The following is a 14,020-nucleotide window of genomic DNA, read 5'->3' as shown; positions in this document are numbered from 1 at the left end:
CACATATAGGAGGGGAGAGTCTAATGTCACAAAAATACTGTTCAATTTCCACTGGCTGCAGTTTAATTTCAAAATATTCCCCCAGATTCAGCAAGTCCTTTCAGAGATCAGTGCAAGTGTTCTTGCAGCTGGTGGGGCTGCTTCTCCAGTCTTACTGGGCACATAGGGCAGATGCCCAGCTACATGCAGGCTGGGTAGGAATGGAGTGCTCTCCTGGTGTCTTCCAGAAGCCAAGATGGCTAAATATTCTTCAGGGAGTATTTTACAGCTGCACAGGTTCTGCCTGTGATTTCCAGGATTAGACTCTGGACTGTGTTCTTGCTGACTTCATGAGAGCATGACCACAGTAATTCACCAAGAGCAGCAGCTCTGGAGAGCTCCCTGTGCTACAGCCACAAGAGCAGTAGAGCTCTACATGTCACCTGGATTTTAAATAGGTACCTGTGCTGCACTCACTGTATAGAAACCTATGTGTCAAATAAGAGTATGTGATGATTGAAAGGCTGCAGTGCAGGCAGGCAGAGGAAAAAGCAGGTAGAACCTCTCTGTTGCACCTGAACTTACTCTGTCTTTAGGAGCCAGGAAGTTTAAATTACATCTAATACTGGCAAATAACTTATTTAAAATGGCAGTACTGCCTGTGACCTGTAGTATGTGAAAGAGGCATAGCTCACTCAAATGGCAAAGTATAATTTTGAATTAAACGTTGAGCAATTTTATAAAAAATAAAGTCCAAGAGCATGTAAGAGGTGTGGAGTGTATGTGGTGTGTGGAGTGCACTTGTATGCATGGGAATTCCTGTGCTGGGGATGGAGAGGACGGCAAGGAGCAGGGAGGGGTAGGCTTGATTGGATGTGAATAATGGGCTTGATTTCCAGGCTTTTCATCATGAAGCCTCTTCCAGACTGAAAACTTTCCTGTTCTTCCTGTCTTAAAGCAGATTTCATGGCAAAACAATTCCAAGACTTTGGCTTTCATCCAAACATACTTGGAGCTGTAGTATTTTAACTGATCAGCAGGCTCCTTTAATTTTTTCTGTCATGCTGCCAAGATCTTGCTATATAAAGATAATCCCCAGTTCAGCTTTACCATCTGAAATTACTTACTAATTAGGAAACAGTGTTGTAGGAAAAGTAGTGTTTGGCCTTAGTGAATCTGGGATATCACAGAAACATAATTCTGATTTTTTAATATATTTCAGTCATATATATTTATGTATGACTCTTAATATGAGTTTAACAAATTGATAATAAGTTCTGCCTAAAAATAGTGGGTGACTGATACTTACATAAATTTCTGTAGGGAGTGGGTAGGGAGACTCTTCCTTGTATTTTTAAAAAGTCTCCTTTATTAAATCATTGATTATTATGTACCTTCATTGTAGGCAATGCAAATGTGGGCTTGTGGAAAGAAAAGTAATCTGATGACAAACTATGTGAAATGAAGTTGCAAATTATACTGTCACTACTTCACTTTAATTCAGACTGCATGAGTCTTGAATTGCTATCTGTTTAAGGGCAAGATTCTGAAGCCTTTATCCATAAAAAGTATGCAGACAACAGGATTGCTCCTCATAAACTGTATTACCTGCATGGGAATGATGTACATATCCTGAAATTACAACAGATTAGTTGGATGGTAATGTATTAGAGAGTAAATTTTGAAGTTATGCAAGTCTTAATTTGTTTTTGGATTCTTTAAGCTCAATTCCCTTGTTCTTCATCATTAAAAGCCAGGGAGGAGACAGCATGGTAAGCACAACCAGGCAGGGGGAGTGCTGGGGGCTGTGCCCATAGACTGTATGAGCTTGGACCACCCTGACAGCCTGACAGTGCTGGGTAAATGTTAGATGCTTGCAGAGAAAACAGAAAATTTCCAATATTTTTTCTTTTTTTTTTTTTTTTGTTTTTTTTTTTCTTTTTTTGTTTTTTCTTTTTTGGATGGGTGATGGCAGGAGGGAAGCTCATGTCACTAAAACAAACAATAGTATAAAGGATTTGAAATCACTTGATGCATGCCTTATTCTGGGTGTGGGCTTTACCCCCTCCTCTAACTACACTGCTCAGAATCTCTGTGAGCTTTGTGTCCATTTTGCTCACTGGTTATTTTGCAAGGCCTTGGGCTTGTTGCATGTTGCAGAAAGCAACAATAATTGAGCAGTTGCAGTGATCTTTATTACAGGCAGTAATCTTTATTTACATTTTGACAACTAGTTAATTGTATAAATCCCTACATAGTTTCTGTCCTTTTTCAATTACTGGCTATGGGGAGACTACACTGCCTTCAATAGGGTGGCTGTATTTTTTGCAAAGCAGTAAAACTGAATTATGTTCATGGCCAAAATTCCTTTGGGCTTTTTTTTTTTTTTTTAGAATTCTAGGATAATTGTGTGCTTGCACTAATGCTTCCTGATGGATTTTACCAAAACGGCCTTATAAATAGCACTTGGACATTTGGAAGGTACAGCTTTTTTCTTTTTTTTTATCCCCCTCATCTGACCACAACTATGTCACGTTCAAAAGAGAACTGCTGGCTTTCTAAAAACAGCAAGGTTCCCACTGCACGCACTTAACAGGATGACATTTCAGTGCTTACTTTTTAGCACTGTAGTTACTTTGCAGATTTTTGTGAACAATGAATATCAGGTATGTGAGGAAATGTCAACAGTAGCATTGTAATAACTTGGGAGAATTTTTACCAGCTCCAAAGAATAGAGATTTTCAGTTCATGATCTTCTTTTTATTCATCAGAAAGTTTCTATGTTTTTAGAAAAATAATACCTCTGTTCTAACTGAACAAGATTCCTATTCTGCTAGTGAGAAAACTGGCTCAGGAAGCATCACTGTGTGTATAAACTAAGTTTACTTTTACTTACTTTTACTTCACATCCTGTGGGCTGTGTTTGGCTTTCTTCTCATTTTCTTGCCTATCCTCCCCCTGTGTTTTTCAGGTAAATCTCAAATCTGATACTTTTTCCCCAGGATCCTGTTCCACTGATAATCTCTGCTGTTCATATAGTGTGCAGCTCAATAATGTCTCAGGCTGTTCCTGCTGTTGAGGAATCCTCAACAAAGTAGTTGTACAACTGTTCAGGGAATGCCATGTAAGAGCTAGAGAACCTCTTAGCATTTCAGTGATACATGAGTTCTTACCTAGATCTTGCATCTGTGAATTCTTTTACTACTGTTTTCATCTTGGCTTTATATGGACTCCACTACATCTTCTTGCAGCACTCTGTTGCTTTTAGTGGATCACTGAAGGAAAATCTGACTCCTTCTGTAATTTACTTTCCCTCAAACTCCAGAAAGTCTTCATGCTGACCAAGAGGTTTGTCCATAGTGGATCACTGTAGGATGGAGGCTTTACCCTGGAAAGAAACTAATTTGAATGAGTTTCCAATATATCTAAAAGCATTCAAATGATCCTAAATTCCTTAAAAAACAAATCTGCACAACTGACACCCTGCACTTCCATAAAAGTAGTTTATAGAACACATGCCTATATGTCCAGATTTCTGTTCATCACTTTGAAGAAATAATATTTCTTGAAGTTTAGTGCTATTATCCAAGGAGGTTTGTAGTCACAAGGGATAATCTGAGTATGAACTTCAAAATGTGCATCTCATCACTCAATTTTCATTACTTCTGGAGAGTTTTTCTGTATTTATGCCAGTGCATCTGACAGATCCTAACATTAGCTCTAATTTTTTACAACTTGAAGGAATCCCTGATCTTCTCTTCCCCAGCAGTGTGCATACAGAAAGCAGAAAAGAGAGTTTCACCCTTCCTCTGACCCAATTTGCATTAAATTTGGGAAGGGCAAGTACTGCCAAAAGCTTTTGGGGACCTTCAAGAGGAAGAGGACACAGAAGAACTTTTCATGACAGTCCAATGTAAGTCAAAGCTTAGTCACTTATGAGGTCAGCACTGATGACATTAGCCACTCTACATTCAGCCTCAGCCTCATTTCTTCAGATGTTTTATTGTTATGGAAGTTTTTTTAACGGAGAAAGATATGATAAAACATAGGCTTCAACACATAATTATGCTTCAAGTAACCAAAAATACCCATAGGATAAATTTCTGCTGTACCATAGCTTTCATCTGAGCAGGGATATTGTAGATCCTTTTCTTGACAGTTAGAAGAATGAATCTCTTTTTGTTCCTTTTGTTATGATCGTCATACAGAGGTAAATGAATATGTTTTGTGCTCTGAATCCAGGTATGCTGTGGGAATCCTGGAAGGTTACAGAGGGCAGAAAGCACCAAAAATAATTTTAGAAATAAGATGGAAACAATTTGGTCTCAAGGCCTACTTACTAAATTACGGAAAACCCAAGGGTTAAGTTCATGACGTTGCTGTGGATTTGAATATGAGATCTGCCAGCTTTGATGCTGTCAATAGTGTGATTCAAGTTGCAGTGTTCCTGCATAATTTCTGAGGATGTCTGCAAGAAGAGAAATTCAGGAGTTTGCCAAGCTGTGAGCAAGAAGAGCCTAAAAAAAGTGAGTGTTGTGGTTGGAACAGGAAGAACTAGTTTTTATTGACTCCTATTGCAATCATCTTAGATACCGAATATATTTTATACAATTTAAAAGCTCAAAACTGACAATTACTAAGTGAACTAGAGTACTGAAATTCAGCTTTGAAAAATGTCATAACTTTTTATGTTCTTTAAGAAAAATACTTGATTTTTCTTTTTTTTTCAGTTACTACTCAAGAAGTGACTTTAACACTAAATGGAGTTACGAAAACTTAAGCTGCAACAGTCCCATTGTGAGTGGAGCAGCACAGCCAAATCTGGTGGTGCGTGTTGCCAGGGCACTTAATAACCAGGGCAGACATGGCAAGACTCCCTATTTTTCTGGATGAAATAAACCATGCCAGTTCTTTCGAGTCATTGTGTTGTCACCAGGGGCCCTTACCAGACTGTGTTGATACGGGATTTTATCTTTTGCCACCTTTCCCTGAATTACATCAGAGTAGTTTTGCAACTTATATCTGACCTGTTTAATTCAAAATATAAGCAAAGATCTTTGTTTTTTCAGGTTTATTCTCTAATGAGTACACAGTAGAGTAACACTGAACAAACATACTTTTATCTTAGTAGGCATAGAGGGAGAAACATTTGGGGGGTTATCTCTTATTCTTGATACTCATTTTGCTGTGTGGGCAAATCAGTGCACTTCTCTTTGCCCTTCTTTCTCAATCTGTGAAACAGAGATACTTCTGCTCTGAGAATTGAGATGGCTGGGCAGTGCTATTGTGGTCTAAATCCCAGAGCAGTTTCAGAAACCTGAAGGAATCAGCATCACTGTGACTTAGTTGGGAACAGTCCTGGTTTAGTCTAGGTATGTGTCAGCAGAAAAATTGACCTCAGGAGAGTAAGACTGAAACTGTTACTTTTCTACTAGTGATGGTAATACTGTGAAATGCAAGGAAAGATCTGCACTGTTGAAAGAGATGTGCTTTTAGTATAATCAAAGATGTGTCATGTGATTGTTTCTGTGGTAACTGTAGGTCTGGAAGGAAATTAGGAAATGTAGTTGTGAAAGAAAAAAATATGTTGACCAGAGCACTAAGCAATAATTACTCTCTCTGCTATAGGATAACATGAATTGACTGTTTTCTTTTATAATTGGAAATAAGGTATATTCTATTCCAAAGAGACTTCCTGAAAGGCTGGTGCCGTTAGTTACAGCAACCTCTCCTCAGCCACACTCCAGCTTGCCCTCTGGGCAGCCCTGTAAAGTGTCCATGGCTTGTTTATTGTCTCACCACTTCTTATTTAAGGCTTGGGGGATATGCTCAGAGGAAAAACGGCAGGCAGCACCTGCACTGTGGGAAATTGTCTTTCTGACATGTTGGAGGCTCTTGTGCCCTTGTACTATTGCTCTTGTTCCTCTCTGCTTTGAAGGGAACAGAATTACTCCAGGTTATAATGCAGATTGTATTTTGTTATTTGGTTGGTTTTTGTTTTTCAAAACTATCCTAGCAGCAAAGAGATCACTCAAAATCTCTGCAGAGGAGATTTAATGTACTTAGGGCTCTTGTCTAATTTGACATGTTACCTGAAAAGTAAAATCCCAGAGAACACTGGAGTGACAGGGGACTGGTGTCCTCACAAGTCCTTTGTTTCTGGCTCTCCTTTCCTCGTGCAGGCCCTGTAATGACTCTGTGCCAGAGCTTTTGCTGCATTGCTGCTGGCTGATGTAGCTGGTATACTCTTATTTCTCTCTGAGTGATGTTTGGGGTAGGAAGGAGTCATCAGAGAACTGATGTAGACAAAAAGTAAAATAGTGGAAAATTATCACCTTTCAATTTTACGCCATTAGGATTTGCAGGATCCCATTAATCACAGCTGTCTGGCTGCTCACCCCCAAAGAAGTTTCCTAACATACCAGAAACTTGTGCTGACCCAAAATGGGTCAGGGCTTCCTCTTCTCTCTGACTGCATCACATGCGTAAGAGGCTGATGATCCATTGCACCATGCAGTGGAAACAAGTATCTTTCCTGGAAGTGGCTGTTGCAGATCTGTCTCTGGAAGTTAGCCCCAGAGATACTCCTGTGTTGCACCTCTGTGGTGGGAAGGGAACTAGGGGTCCTTTTTTTGGATGTTACTACTCCCCTCTCTGTATTTGGACTTCTGCTTAGAGCAGGGGAAAAAATGTCATGCCAAGTTTGTGGGTTGTCTTCTTGAAGCTGAGGAGTGTTGATCATGCTGATGCTGTGACTGTAAGAAGAGCTGGGTGTGGGAAGGAAGGCTGGGGTATGTACTGGGGTGAGCTGACTGCCATTTCTGAAGAAGAGCAAGCAAGAAAACTACTGCCAGGAGAGAGGACGTGTATGTCTTGGGATAAATGACAAGGAAGAGGGAATACTTACCAAGAGAGGAGATTGGAGCAAGGAACCCTTGGTGTAGAAACAATGATCACTGATCAATCATACCTTGGAGTAAGGGAGCAAGAAGCTCTCTGTTGGCTAAAGAGCTGGATGGGAAAAATGTGTGCAGGCTCTACAGTCACTTGGTTTGTGCACACAGGCATGGTGGGGCTCAGGGGAAGGCCAGGCTATTTCTCTGCTGCTATTTGACTGTTGGCCAAACTAAATATTTAGAACAAATAATATTTAAGTAAGCACCAAGTTTTATAGCCTAGATTATTGCAAGGGTCAAATACTACTCTATCTCCCAGATTCCTGATTTCTGCATCGAGTGTTATTTCTGTTCCTGTTTCAAAACTATAATCAATACACTAAGAAAGAGTGTCTCTGCAATTGCTTTTCAGATGTGTCCAAACTTTTCTGACCTTACTGTATCACATAAGTGTCTTTTGCTTCTTATTCTGTTTGTCCTTCCCTGATGATATTGGAAGCTTTCTCCCTTTCTGCCCCACTCATGTAAATTAGCTGTGCTTATCAGAGTGCTTGAAGCATAGGCAGGGTGGTTTAGGCTCAGGATTGCAGTAGCTCCACTTAATCGACTCAGACCTCTGATTCCCGCCCATCTTGCACCACAGGAGCTCCCTGAAGCAAAATGAGTTCCACCTTAAAGGCAGCTGCAGTATTAGGATATCTTTGTGTCACAGACAACAGCTCAGGACTTCTTCTTTCTTTAATGCATCCTTGAACAAATATGCCAGTGCATGTATAAGCTTGAATAAATACTATTTTTCTTGGGCTTTCATAGGGAGCATGGATGAATGTGTGTCTCAAGCACTCACTGTATCAAACTATTCTGGCATAAAATGCTTCCCAGCAGCACGGCTGTAAAGCAGCAAAGCTGTAAAACCACTGCAGGGAGAACTGCTGAATTCATAACTCGGCTGCTTCATCCTTTCTGAAGAGGTGTCAGCTCTATAAGTGAACCTTTCAGTGCTATTTCCTCTCTCCAGACAGGAAAAGCAGGGAATAGCCCACCTGGAAACAAATTAACCCTAAGAACTTTTCCCTTCCCAATTTATTAACATATAAAATCCTCAAACTGACTCTAGGATAGATTTTAACCCAGAAGTTATGGCAGGTACCAAGGGATTAGTGGATTTTTACCACTGTTGTTGGATTAATGTGGAAAATGATCAAGTTTTGATGGCAGTGATCTGTAGTGCAGAAATGGGAGAGAGCAGCTTTTGCATATAATGGTGTAGAGTCGTGGATTGATGGAGTTCCTACCACCATGTGCACCTGTGTTAAAGAGAAAGGAAGCAAGAAGTATGTACTTATCAGAGAGTCTGCAGTTAGAAAATAATTTTCAGCCCATCCATCATCTTTAAATTACTTTGTAAGCTTTGCAAGTTCCTGCTGTCTGTGGACACCACACCTGTGCAGTGTGGATATGTGTGGGTAACTACACTAATGAAGAATTAGCAATCCACACGAGTAAGAGGATAAAATTAATCCAGAGGAGCAGGAACTATTTGAATGCCTTCTTTCAAGATATCACAGTAGCTAATATTTTGTTTGGGTGGTCAGGGAGATTTTGCTCCTAGCTGAGCTAGTCAGAAGGTAAGAGACATTACCATGTACCATGGGAGAAGGTAAGTCAGAGTTGTGCACCTGTGGAGACCCGTGGCTTGCTTAGTTATGACTGTCTTCACTGTTGTGCTCCTCTCCTGCCATGGCCTGACCAATTGTGTGATGGGCTATGTCACAGATTTTAAAACATTTATTTCCATCTCTTTGTGGGTATTCTCTGTGTTTTTATGCATTTGCAGTCCTGTGTCTCTCAAGGGGTAATAATCAAGCACTCTGCCACTGCTGAAGTGCCACAACTGGCTGAAAAATTAGTCTTACTTTTTATTTTATCCATCTCACCCAAGCCTCAAGTGCCCTTCTTCCTGTGCACTGGAGATTTTTGGCTTGTTTTGTTTTAAGTGATAAAGCCTTCATAACAAAATCCAGGCTTCCATTTTGACCTACCATGGAAAGGAGGCCCTAAAAAACTGTTAAGATTGTTAAAGGTTTGCCTAAATATATCACTACCAGATCAGCCCTCCTTATCAGTCAGAAGTTTCTGGGACCATCTGCGTTCAGGTCCAGCCAAGCACTGTATTAGCCACTCCTGTCTCACTGAGGGCTTATTACTGATGATTGTAATAGATCTGATGGTAAAAGACTGTAGATGTTTGAGATATGGATATAAATATCATACTCAGAATTCATTAATCAACTTATCTGTAGATACTTTGTACAGTTATGTCCTAATGAAAATGAAGTGCGACTCCTGGAAAATGGTAGGGGACTTGAAAAGAAATAAGGAAGATTGCCAGCAATCCTTGTGAGTCCAGGATTATTGAGTCTTGCACTGTGTAATAGAAGTTGATACTGATTTTGGATGTACAAATGAACATGAAATTTCACTGGAGATGTGAGGAAAACAAGATAACAAAATAAAAATATTCAGGTAAGCTACTATTACAGCACTTCCACCAAAATAACACTCAGACACTTGGTCTTTCAACAGAGAATGGGTGCAAGGAGCACAGTGCACTTGTGCATGTATGAGGTTTCAAAATTAAGTTGCTGTGTAAGTGAAGCTGGGTAGGGGGCTGGAGAACAGTAGCCTGTTACAGCAAAGGCTCAGTGTGACTTCACGTGTCTTTGGAAGTCTGGAGGTGATTAAGCTTTGCTTTAGGTGCAGCTCATTACACAAAAGAGAGGATTGCTAGAAAGAACAATTATTGATCTTAATTTCTTCTAGAACTTAAAGGTTAAAGGAGAAGTTTAGTCTGTCTTCACATAAATGAAGCTATTTAAGGAGAAAACAGTGTGCGTTCTCTTGAAGGAATTCTGGAGGAGTCAAATGCCTTGACACACAGTATTTGGCATTTGATTACTCCTGAAGTCACTGCAAGGTGTGGAATGCTGCAGAGGGCAGAAAGAGTTGGAAGGATTTCCTGGAATTAAAAATATTTCTGCTTTTCCCTTCATGCAGGACAGTGAGGTAACCAGCTTCTCATCTTCTAATGGCCACAGAAGATAATGAACAGCCCTCTATGGCTGTGCTGTGGCACTGGCTTGGAACTCAAAGTGCTCCTTTTGTTGCTGCCACTGTTCCTTTGAAATGATGCACTCTGAGTTTTGTGCAGCCTGCTATGAGGTTCTTCTGTAGTGGAGGGGAATAAAGTTAAAGCACAGACTGGGGCACAGGGACTGTATGAAGAGCTGCACTGCCCTGTTTCTGCTGTAACAATGAGATGAATACCCACGGAAAGCTGAGCCTCTCGAACTCCTAGTGACTGCAGAGAGGGAGCTGCATTTGTTGCACTTCTCAGGTTCTGCTTGCTCTATGCAACCATGACGGATAATGAGCTATTCAAAGCCATTTGGACTCATTTGTCTAAGTAGAGTGTCAGTTCCAGGCTAATCTTGTGAATTATTTAATCATCTTGTACCCCTGAGAACACAGGTGCGGAGATGTCCCTGGAGCACTTAATCATTTGGGTGGTGTTTATTCCGTTTATAACTATGCTTCCATTATTTTGCTGTACTGTGTGAAGATGCACATGAGCTGCCTGCAGGGCCAGGGTGAACTAAAGGGAAAGGTTCTGGAAGCCTTCACTGCACTGGGATTTTGCACCCAAGGCATGGGGTGGAGGCTTCATCATGAGAAGGGTGATTTTCCCCTAGCTCGAGAAAAAGCTTCTTGGTTTTCTTTCCTTGTAACCATGCTTAACTCATCAGCTGCTTGTGAAGGTTTTAATTCCTGATTTATCTGTCTCACAGTCATGCTCCTGAAAACCAAACTGAGGCTGATTCCCAGTCCAGATGTGATAGTAGTTTTCTGCAGAGAGGGAAGTGGAGTGTATGGATGGTTCTAAATAACTCAGTGATGTTGGTTTCAGAAGTTCTTACTGGTTTGCTCTTTTTATGCAGCCTGGGATTTGGATTACCTAATGTATGTGCCAGCTCAACCCTGGTATGGGTTACATACCAGGGTCCCTTCAACTTGGTCCGCAATCTACCAATATGATACACAGCCTGTGTAAAACAGTTCATTTCTAATCCTTTAAAATAATTTTTGATGCCCAGAATGACCTACTGTCACTGGTGTAGGACTTGTGGAATAACTGTGCTGTATATTGGAGGAAAGATAAAATGAGATCATGATATGACAACAGCATGCAGACTGTCAATCCAGAGATTCGTAACTGAACAAATAGTTTGTAAGTAATGATTAAAACAATTTTTCATCAAGTAACAGGCTTACCCTGATGATTTCTTCTTCCTAACCATGATCCAAAGATTTTGCTATTGCTATTGATTTTACTTGGAAAGCACTGTCAGTATTATTAGGACAATTAGCCTCCTAAAATTTAAGATGGATATTCCATTCTATGCCTGGTGCTTCAGTTAGTGAACACTTACTACATCCTGTATTTATTTGCAAGCCCTCAAGATGCCAATTGCATGCCTCTCCATTGGGCAGAGGTCTTTTGATTAGTCGTGTCTCCATAATATTTTTGAATTTCACTCGCACTAGGTATTTTCAGCTACTGTATATATAAATGAGAATATTTTCCACTTTGTTGGTCCCTTGACAAACGTAGATGTTGGCTGAACAATTCTTTTTCTTTTTCACTTAACCCAAGTATTGTTGTAGCTTGTGAAATTTGTAGTAAGTTTAATATTACTATATGCATGTTGTTTTCTGAATAAATCTACTTCAACTCTATGCACACAAACTGTGTATGAATACAACAGATAAAAGAAACTGGAAGTCTACAAGATCGCATTATGTTGAAAAATTAATGTTTCATAACTATCCTAAAACAAAGCATATGAGTTCTGGACTTTCTCTGATGCATGCAAACAGGAAAGAGAATAACTAATCCTGACTTAATGTCCCCAGGCAAGTGCTTTTCTATGACTTAAAGAACTGAAATAAAATCAGGTTTTTTTGCTTGCTTTGTAAAAGAATCAATTGTTCTGCATGGAAGGAAGCAGGACAGAAATGTGGCTCCTGGGGAAGAAAGGGGAATTCATCCAGAGGTGAAATCCCTTTGGTTCTTCCCACTGATCACATATCCTCACTCTTGATCCTCTTTCTGCTTAGCAAGCAAAAAACCCCCAGGTTGTAATACAAGTTTTTTTAAAAGAACCCTCACACTTTCCCTAACTGAGAAGCTGAAACTCTTTTATGCCAGAAGGTTGAAAAAGCAAGTATACATCGAGCTGAGAAAGAATTTCTGAGGAAGAACAAACTCTTTTTACACATATATTGTTAAGGATTTAGGTGTGAATTTGGAGTTGCTGATTTAAAGAGGGAACATTGGGCAAATTGGTGATGACCTTCTTTTTACCAGACCATACCATGTGAAAAGCCTGGAGAATCTTGTCCTAGATTTCAGTGAGAGTCTCTCAGCATCAATGGTAACTTGTTTTTGTTGGACTGGGAGTTATTTGCAAGAATTTTGATGCACAAAAATAATCACATAAATCTTTAAACTGTGTATTATCTGAATGACACTAGTAGCTTCTTATTAAGGAAAATAGTATTTTTGACCTTCCACTTTGAATTTGTTTCATGTTTTTATTTCTTAAGAATAATGAATGAACTACTTTTACTGTTGTTGTCTCAAAAGACTAAAAAAAAAGAGATGTTTCCTCCAAAAAAAGATACCTTGAGTTCTGCTTCTGCAAATTTAGACTGCTCTTTTTCAAACCAGAATCTGTGGTCGTCCATTTACAGCACTGCAGTTTGGTGAGGAGGACCATCCATATTTTCATGTCCTGAGGAAAGGCCCTGCTTGGTGGGAGGGTGGTCCTGCTCTGTCAACATGCCACATGCCCTATCAGTGGAAAAGCTCAGTAAAGGTTCTTTCTTCAGAAACACTTTTGATACCATGAAGTTTTTAAATTTTCAAATGGTCAAAGCCATTTGCATTGGGACTGTAATACTCTTCGGGAATCCTTTGCGGATGCTCAAGGGAATTTTCTACTTGCTGAGGAACTTGCACTGTTAGACATACAAATTCTTAAATTATATGTGCATTTAAAATCTGACCGTACCGAGGATAAATAAAACTGTGGAAAACCAGTGCCATTTTACTATAGATAAAAGCTTGCTAAGCAGCAATAAATCTTCTAGGCAGTACATGTGTATAATTAATATCCTAATCTGGATTCTGCTGAAGCTAGGGAAAAGATTTTCATAAACTCCAGAAAAAGTTGAATAAGGTTATTAGCTGACCACAGTGTTCATGTGCGCACATAATCTTGCTAAAAGACTTTAAAAAATTCAGTGCTGCCTTTTTAGTTACTATAGTGATAAGGAACAGACCATTACTATATACGGCCTATTTGAACTGGTAGAAAAAAGGTTGAAAATTATCTCTGCATTCCTCCTGCTCCCTTTGTATTTCTATTTTACAATTCTTATTTAATTAACCTGTCAGAAATGTCCCTGTGGTTCACCAGCCCATGCTACATTAGATGATAACGTATGTCAGGAAACATCTGTCGATGTGCTTCAGTTGAGTAACTTTTCCTGAAGTTTAGATTTATATAGCTTTCACTCTGCATTCTGCAGGATTACACCACCCAGATGGACACCAAGATACCATCAAGGCAAGCTCAGAGCACCTTCTCATGGGAGGGATGACTCCTTCTGCATGGGGCAAAGCCATGCCCTCCTTTGCTTTCTGGAAATATGATGAAGGTCCTTTCATCCCTGCGAAAGCAAGATCTCTGATAACTCAGCATAGTTCAGGACTGTGGCTACTCTAGGGTGTGAGCTTTGCAAGTTCTTTTTCTGTGCTTACTGGGGTAGATAACAGTTGAGAGGAAGCTGCATTCAACAAGTGTTTGAAGGCAAAAGGAGAATATTGAATGTACTGAAGGAAATGGAATGAACCTGTATTTTTACAAAGCTAAAAGCTACTTTCAGCCTCATCACATACCATCAATGTTCAAAGATTAGTCTGTACTTATGAAGAAGGACATGCTATTGGACACACCTGATGTAATGTTGCTTTCTTTGCTTTCTTTCCGAAGGGACAGGATATAGGGATCATGCACCCT

Source organism: Catharus ustulatus, chromosome 5, assembly GCF_009819885.2.
Source record: "Catharus ustulatus isolate bCatUst1 chromosome 5, bCatUst1.pri.v2, whole genome shotgun sequence".
NCBI classification, from domain to species: domain Eukaryota; kingdom Metazoa; phylum Chordata; class Aves; order Passeriformes; family Turdidae; genus Catharus; species Catharus ustulatus.
This window is presented reverse-complemented; position numbering follows the sequence as displayed.